The sequence below is a fragment of the Megalops cyprinoides genome, chromosome 14, assembly GCF_013368585.1.
Source record: "Megalops cyprinoides isolate fMegCyp1 chromosome 14, fMegCyp1.pri, whole genome shotgun sequence".
Lineage (NCBI taxonomy): Eukaryota > Metazoa > Chordata > Actinopteri > Elopiformes > Megalopidae > Megalops > Megalops cyprinoides.
The window spans coordinates 28173916-28181114 of record NC_050596.1 but is presented as its reverse complement, the minus strand read 5'-3'; positions in this window follow the sequence as shown (position 1 = coordinate 28181114).

The following is a 7199-nucleotide window of genomic DNA, read 5'->3' as shown; positions in this document are numbered from 1 at the left end:
TCGAGTTATTATTCGTCATCTGCTAACACGAGAAGAGAGAGAGAAAAAAAAAAAACATTCACCGTTTGTGGTTCAGACATTAAAACAGACCATTCATTAGTGCTTCATGTCTAGTTTTATAAACCAAATATTGTGGTTTCACAGCTAGAACTGCGATTCTTGTATGTGGTTGTTGGTCCTGAATGCAGCATTGGTAGTGACCCGTACTGTAAAACGATATTTCCTAAAATAACACACATACAATGTCGCGTATTAGTAGTTACCCAGTTATGATCTTGATGTAAAGGAATTGCATCAGACAATGTGTAAACGAAATCTGGTCCCCAACCTGTTATCATAATGGAATACGACAGCTGAAAAGCAGTGCTTCACATTTTAATTTGATCTCAGAGAGAATGACGGGTTTCAGCAGTATAGAATGCCTCAACCAAAGTAGCACTCTCATCTTGAGAAAATCATAATACTACGAGGTAGGGGAACTTGTTTCACTAGTGAAGGTAGTTGTGAAAAGACCCTTTAGTGGTGTGTGTGTTTGTGTGTGTGGATTTCCTGTAATATTTTCCAACTCTCCACAGACTCATCTCATGCAGTTGCATAACAGTTTTTCTGAACTTACCCATAATGCTATCCTTTTGTGATTGGTAACCACTGCAACAATTAACTTCACAGATAACTTTAACACACAGGTAAATTGTCGACTAGGTTATCAGATTATTCTCCAAATCCATGTGCCTGTTCTAGCGACCATCGGTAAGGATGTGTATTTTATTTATGTCTCCTATATTTCTGGTCACTTACGATAAGATAAGCAAATGAAGTGCATGTTTGTTTGTTTGTTGTCTTAAACCGGAAAAGAAAAAGTGTACTCTGTGTACTCTGGATAAACATTTTGCTCTGAATATCTCTTGATCACCAAAGCTGGTGACAAAATCATGAAGCTGGCAACACTGTATACAGGCAGGATTTTTTGCAGTAGGTCCTTCTTATCTCATTTTATGATAAGTAACAACACCTGTAGTATTTTTTATTTGGTTCTTGCTTCTTTCCTGCTATGAATTGTTTGCAACAGTGGTAAAACAGATCAATAATAATACACTTTTCTGAAGCCCTCAATTCACATTTTGACTGTGAACATTTCCAGTAGTATCCCTGATATCATGACGTAATACAAGGCTTAGAACACCGCATGCAAGTGGCACCTAATGGAGAACACGCTTTGCCTTCAATAGAAAGACACAACACAGGCTAACAGGCTAATGCTCACACATGCAACCAATTAGAGTGAGCCGGAGCTGAAATCTCCCCTCTGAAATCAGCCTTCTGCTATGGGTAAGATTTACTAAACTACAGGGCTTCTGAAAAATTCCAGTAATCTCTATTTTTAAATCCATGTGAAATCGGGACCTGCATTTCTGTCAGTAACTTATGAAATCATTCTTGCGTTTGCTGATTTTAAAGAAGTCAGTGAACAATGCTTTCATAAGTATGCTGGAAACACAAATGTTGAAATATATATATATATGTTTTTTTACCATGTTCTGACATCATAGGACTAATAAAAATTTTCATGTGTTATGCAGTTGCTCTCTAGATGATAACAAAAATATGGTGACATACACTTATAGGAATCCTTTAGCCTATCACAAACAATATTATAATAGTTTTCATCCAGGACATGTCTCAGAAATGTCCTTTGCCGTGTGTTTTTTTGCAATTTTAGAAGTAAATGATATGTTATGAATGGATAAACACCTAAGCTCTACCTCAGACTTTATACAGTGGATGTCTAGACATTATTAGTCACACCAAAAATTAATGAAATGCAAACAGAATGGTTGTCTTTGTTGTATTATGAAAAATTTTCATTCGAATCTATTGGGTTACAGCTTAAAATCTATGCACCAGATGCCAGCGTGAATTTCTCTTACGTCATTGATTTACAATCAAGTGAAGACAAAGAACCTGGGCAGCAATGGCTGCCACATTCAGATCATGTTGCATCATTTGTTTGCTTTGCAGATGGCCTCATCCAGGGAAAATTATGCAGCTTATATCACATTTTACGTTCGTTTATACAGCTGGATATTTGGTCAAGCAATTTAGGTTAAGTGCCCCGCTTAGGGGTACAATAGCTGCATTGCAACCAAGCTTTGAACTCCATAAGCCCGATTCTCGAACCCTTACCCCAGTTCCTCCAACAGTGATACACAGAGAGATGTGTTTCTCAGAGAGCGAATCAGTGGAGCATGTCTCCGAGCAGCTCATCTGTGTACGAACCACCATCTCTTGTTAGAGAGCTGGGAAGCTTCAAAGGTATGAGCTATTTTTTTATTCGGAGAGTGGTGTCTGGAGGGGAGTTCTTGTGCTGTCAGCTCGGCCCCTGTGTTTAATCATACAGCATGGGAAAAGTTCAGCCCAGGGTCGGACCAGATGCAGGGGGGCGGAGTGTTATTTATTTACATATGGGTGTATGATTCATGGAATATATATTTAATCTATTTTTAGCCTTAGCCATAGGAGATGGGTCAAAAGATAGGAAAGGAGCCCGATCCTCTGTGCCAGGTGGTTAAACTAGGGAGCAGACATTCCCATCATGCACCCCCACCGTTATCACCTCTCTACGGCTGAGCTGACACTGTGACTCAGGCCCTGCTCCATAGGATTACCTGCGTCTGACTCACAGGGTCTCGGCTCCTGCCCTAGGCCCCGCCCCCAGCCCTTCAGGTGTGCACGCTGTATGTGTGGGCATGTGCACGTTTTGTGTTGTGGTCGGGCCCCTCCTGGATGTGTTCTTTCCATGCACTGTGAGATGAAAGTTGTCTGATTTTCCTATAAAACACTAATGAGCCATATATAAGTGCCTTGTCTAGCCCAGCGTCCCCGGGTGACACAGGGATACTCCCCCATTCTTATAGCGCGTAGGATGAAATTTCTGCTCTCTTGGGTAATGCTTTCCATTGGAATTCCGAGAATTGGGACCAGTATGGCAGCAGATAGAACTTTCTCTTTCATGTATGTTTTAAGATATTTGACATTTTATTTAGTCAGATTAAACTGAAAAGAACACCCATTAAATGTATATTCTCACACCCGCCTGCAAAGTGCTTTGATTTTGACTGCAAACAATTTAGTGAACTTTAGTAAGCAAGTGATTTTTGTTGTTGTCCTTTCTTTTTCTGTATATTAGTGGCAGACTAATTAGTAAAACATTAGTAAACTCTGATGTTTGTAAGGCACGAGAAAGGAATGCGTGTTATTTATAAGAGCAGAGAAAGTGCACTGTTGCCTTTTTTTCTTTCTCGTTGCAGATGTCTGGTTTTTGGTTGAGGCCTCGGTTTGGGTGTTGTCCTGTCATTTGACAAGGGATCATGCAACCGAACGAGTGCCACCAATTTCAGTCTCCGTGTTTAATATGCACTGCGAGTGTGACAGGCTGCCCCTAAAATCCTTTCTGACCAGTCCAGATGTGTTTTGCGTTTATGCATAAAAAAGACGTATAAAATTGTATTTCTCCTTATGAGTCACATTTGCTGAAAGGAGCTGTGGGTTCATAGTAAAAAGCTTTCTTCCGAAACAGTCATAGCTTAGCATGGACATCCAAAAGTCAGCTGAAGAGAAGGGGGGGGGGGGGGTGGCTGGAGGGAAAACAAAGACAGTGTTTGTGGCTGTGAATCGTTGATGAACAGATGAGAAGTGGTAAGAGCTTCAATCCGGAGTGAAACGGATGGACGGTGCTGAGTCACGGCCCAGAGTGGCAGCTGAGGTACCGGCAGGGGCTGTGAGATTCCTGGAAGTGAGTGCCTGGCTCCGGCCCGGTACCTCTGTGGTCGTCCGTGTTTTCCTCCGTCCAGAGTGAATCACTGAAACAGTCACCTCTCCAGGAGCCTGCCGTCAACAGACTCTCGCTTTTCCATTCATGAAATAACTGAAAAAAAAAATGTAAGAATCTGGGCCCAGGGCTCCTTTAGGCTGTGTGTCCTGGGATAATCAGCCTGCTTGGATCCAGATTTTAAAAGCACAGAAGTTCGCATATGATTAAAACAATTATAGCTGTAGTGTCATAGTTCTAGTCTTTAGAAACATGTCACACAGTTTTATTTTGCCTACCGAGTCATGAATTGACTTGTCTTTGATGCGTGAACAAATTTTAACACAATCATAGTATCTTTCGTAGTTCCTGACAACGAGGAAGTCTCTGGTCAGGATTCTGTGGCCAATATTTTATTTAGCATCGCTTCTGCAAGAGCTGCACTGGAGGGCTATACTGGAAACTCAACTACTTTACAGCTTGTTGCAGAGGCTCTGAAGTCCCATTAATCTCTATACTCACTGCTGACTCACTTTAGCTGTAGGTCAGCTATACCATAGCTAGAGGCATTATTACAGCAGATAGGCTGGTATGTTTCCCCCCCACTGATGCAATAACAGGGTTGATCCCAAGCCCAGACATGTCAAGTGGAAGTAGGTATGTTTATCCTATGGGAAAAGCAGTCAGGAAGAAGTGTTTTTCAATGCTAACTCTAAGCTAAGTAACAGGCTCTTTCAAGTATCAGTAGTACATGCTACAAAAATAAACGGATACTTTTCCTTCCATACCGTATGTTGAATCTGCATTTAATCACCATCATTCACCACACATTTTTTGTTGTGGTCTCTCCAAAAAAGGAAGGACAGCAGCACAAACACGAGGTTGCTTTGCTCACTACCTCGCTACCACAATACAGCAAATTTTGTGGTGGTTTGCCTCACAGCTAATTAGTAGCATAACCTAGCTAGCTACCCAGCACTTCCAGCTGTGTTGGGCAACAAGACGTCCGAAGGGTAAAACCTGTAAATTGAATCAATCAAGAAAAGCAAAGTAAACATCGCAAAGTAAGTAAAAGCCTCTAGTACTTTCTCAACTCTGTATTTGCTCCTGCTGTGCCAAGTTGCTAGGTAGCAAGCGAGGTATAACTTGTGACAAAAGGACAGCCCAATCAAGTGCTCATGGCAGCTGTGGTGATGGCACTTTCATGTTCGACATTATTTAGTGCACTGCTCCACAATAAGAAGGTGATCCCATGCTGAGAGAGCCAGAAAATGAAGTAATCATTGGGTCCCATCATGCATTTTGAGAACAGGGTAGGACACAAAAGAGACAACCTGTTCCTGCTGACAAAGCCTCGCGAGAGTCATCCTCTAATTACCTCTGCTTTCACACCTCTCCCTCTCTGCTGGCTCCTAACGTGTTGTTCCACATGAAATTTGTGAGTGTCAACAGGGTAATATTCTACTTCCTCTCTCCTGTGAAACCCACCCCGATATCATGAGTGGTGTGGGTATGCGATGACGTAAGTATATGGCATAAGGTAATGATACTGAGGCAGTTATTCTATAGTAATGCCAGGAGAAAACTTCACATGAACAGAACACAGTGGTGACCTAAATCTGAAACCCTTTAGAGGGATATAACATACTCTATTTAAGGGCAAAATCAGGTGGAGTTCTTTTCCATGACTATGTCAAAGTGAAACACACATTTTGCATTATGCATGTATGCGAATATGACATCTCAAAGTTAGAACATTTTGAAGCTAATTCAGGCTGCGGGGTAGAGAAAGCCAGTACAGGATGGGTCAGCTGAGGAGCTACTCGTAGAACATAAGCCATAAAAAATGGACACCACACCCCATTCTGTGTGATAGATTCAACCTTAACATTCACTTCATCTTTTGCCTAAACTCACATCCAGGCTTTTGTTCCGTAACCTCAAATAAACTCTTCTCCCTGGCCTTTGGATCAGTTTGCTGTCAGTCAAGGTAGATCAGAGGACTGATGTATAAGTAAATCCGGTCCAAGCTACTGGGTCAGTTTGCACAGCCCCACTGTAAATACGCACCATTTTAAACCCCCTGAAGGATTCAGGTCTCCTGGGGTCTGCATGCGGGCACCCACCCTTACCCCATGGTGGGAGTGTATTCTTTACATAGCTCTCTATCTCTGGCCCCCACTCCTCCAGCCCTACCCCCCCGGGCCGGCTGCTTCATCCCATGCTCCCTGGTTCCACTTCCTAAGGGCTGGCCGGGGAGAGCCACATCCCTGGGGTTTGGATGAAAGGGACCTCCTCAACTATCTGATCTGGTGATTACAGTCGACAGACATTATCCCAGACAATAGCCACAGCTCGTTTTGCGTTTCTTTATTTTCTTCCAGACGAGCTCATTTTTTTTTTCAGTCTTATTTTTCAGACTTGTTTCTGTCTAGTGTCTGCTTCAACCCATGAAAGTAAAAACAACGAACAAATGTCGCCTTTGCTACTAGACTTGGTCTGTGAATTAAAATATTAAGCCCTAGACTAAACAGCTACTTTTAAGCATATGAGCTGACATCATCAATGTCCCATTTTCTGCCATATTTGTTTTTTTTTTCCTCTAAGTAAAGGAACTTGTTTACATCTATAGTCAGGACTAACAAATAATAGCTTGTATTCTTCAATTTAATTTAATAAAGAGCATGACCAGGTGCTGTCATCGGAGAAGCATTTTGGTGTCCTTCTCCCTACAATGTAAAGTGCAAGTTCTCCCAGGGCAGCATCTGTTATTGCCTCTGGGCAGGTTATGCATGGGCTAGAGGGTGGAGATGGCAAAGTGATTGTGGGCTTAATTCACAGAATGGGCTGGGTCATTCTACTCCAGGGGCAGGGTCAGTATACTATCATGTAAATACTGTGTCCACCCCTAGACATCATAATTGGTCCAGTGTCAGTTGCTGTGCAGTTTTGGAGACATGGAGGTTGTAATGGTAGATTAACTCTTTCTGAGCTCGGATTGCATTAACGGTTGTGTGTGCATTGTGGAACCCTGGTGGTGAGCTCATGAAGGGTGCTCTATTGCCAGCCTGTTTACGGGCTGAACTTTCTACATTCACATCTGGCCTGTAGTTCATAGGCAGAGGTGCATTGAGCTGCTTCCTGACAGCAACAATTAACTGCAATTGCATAGGAGCTTTTGCTAAACCCTGGGCTGCCACCAGTGCATATCAAAAATTCCAGGAAGCTATTTGAGTTTTGGAGAGCCAGCGGCACTCTATTGAGTAGCTACAGAAGGAATAGAACGTATATGGTCCAGATGGTCTGGGATTGCAATACAGACTCTCTGCTGCACCGTACCACCCCGCCCCCCCTCTGTGGCTTTAAACAGGATGGGGGACGTGGGGTACAA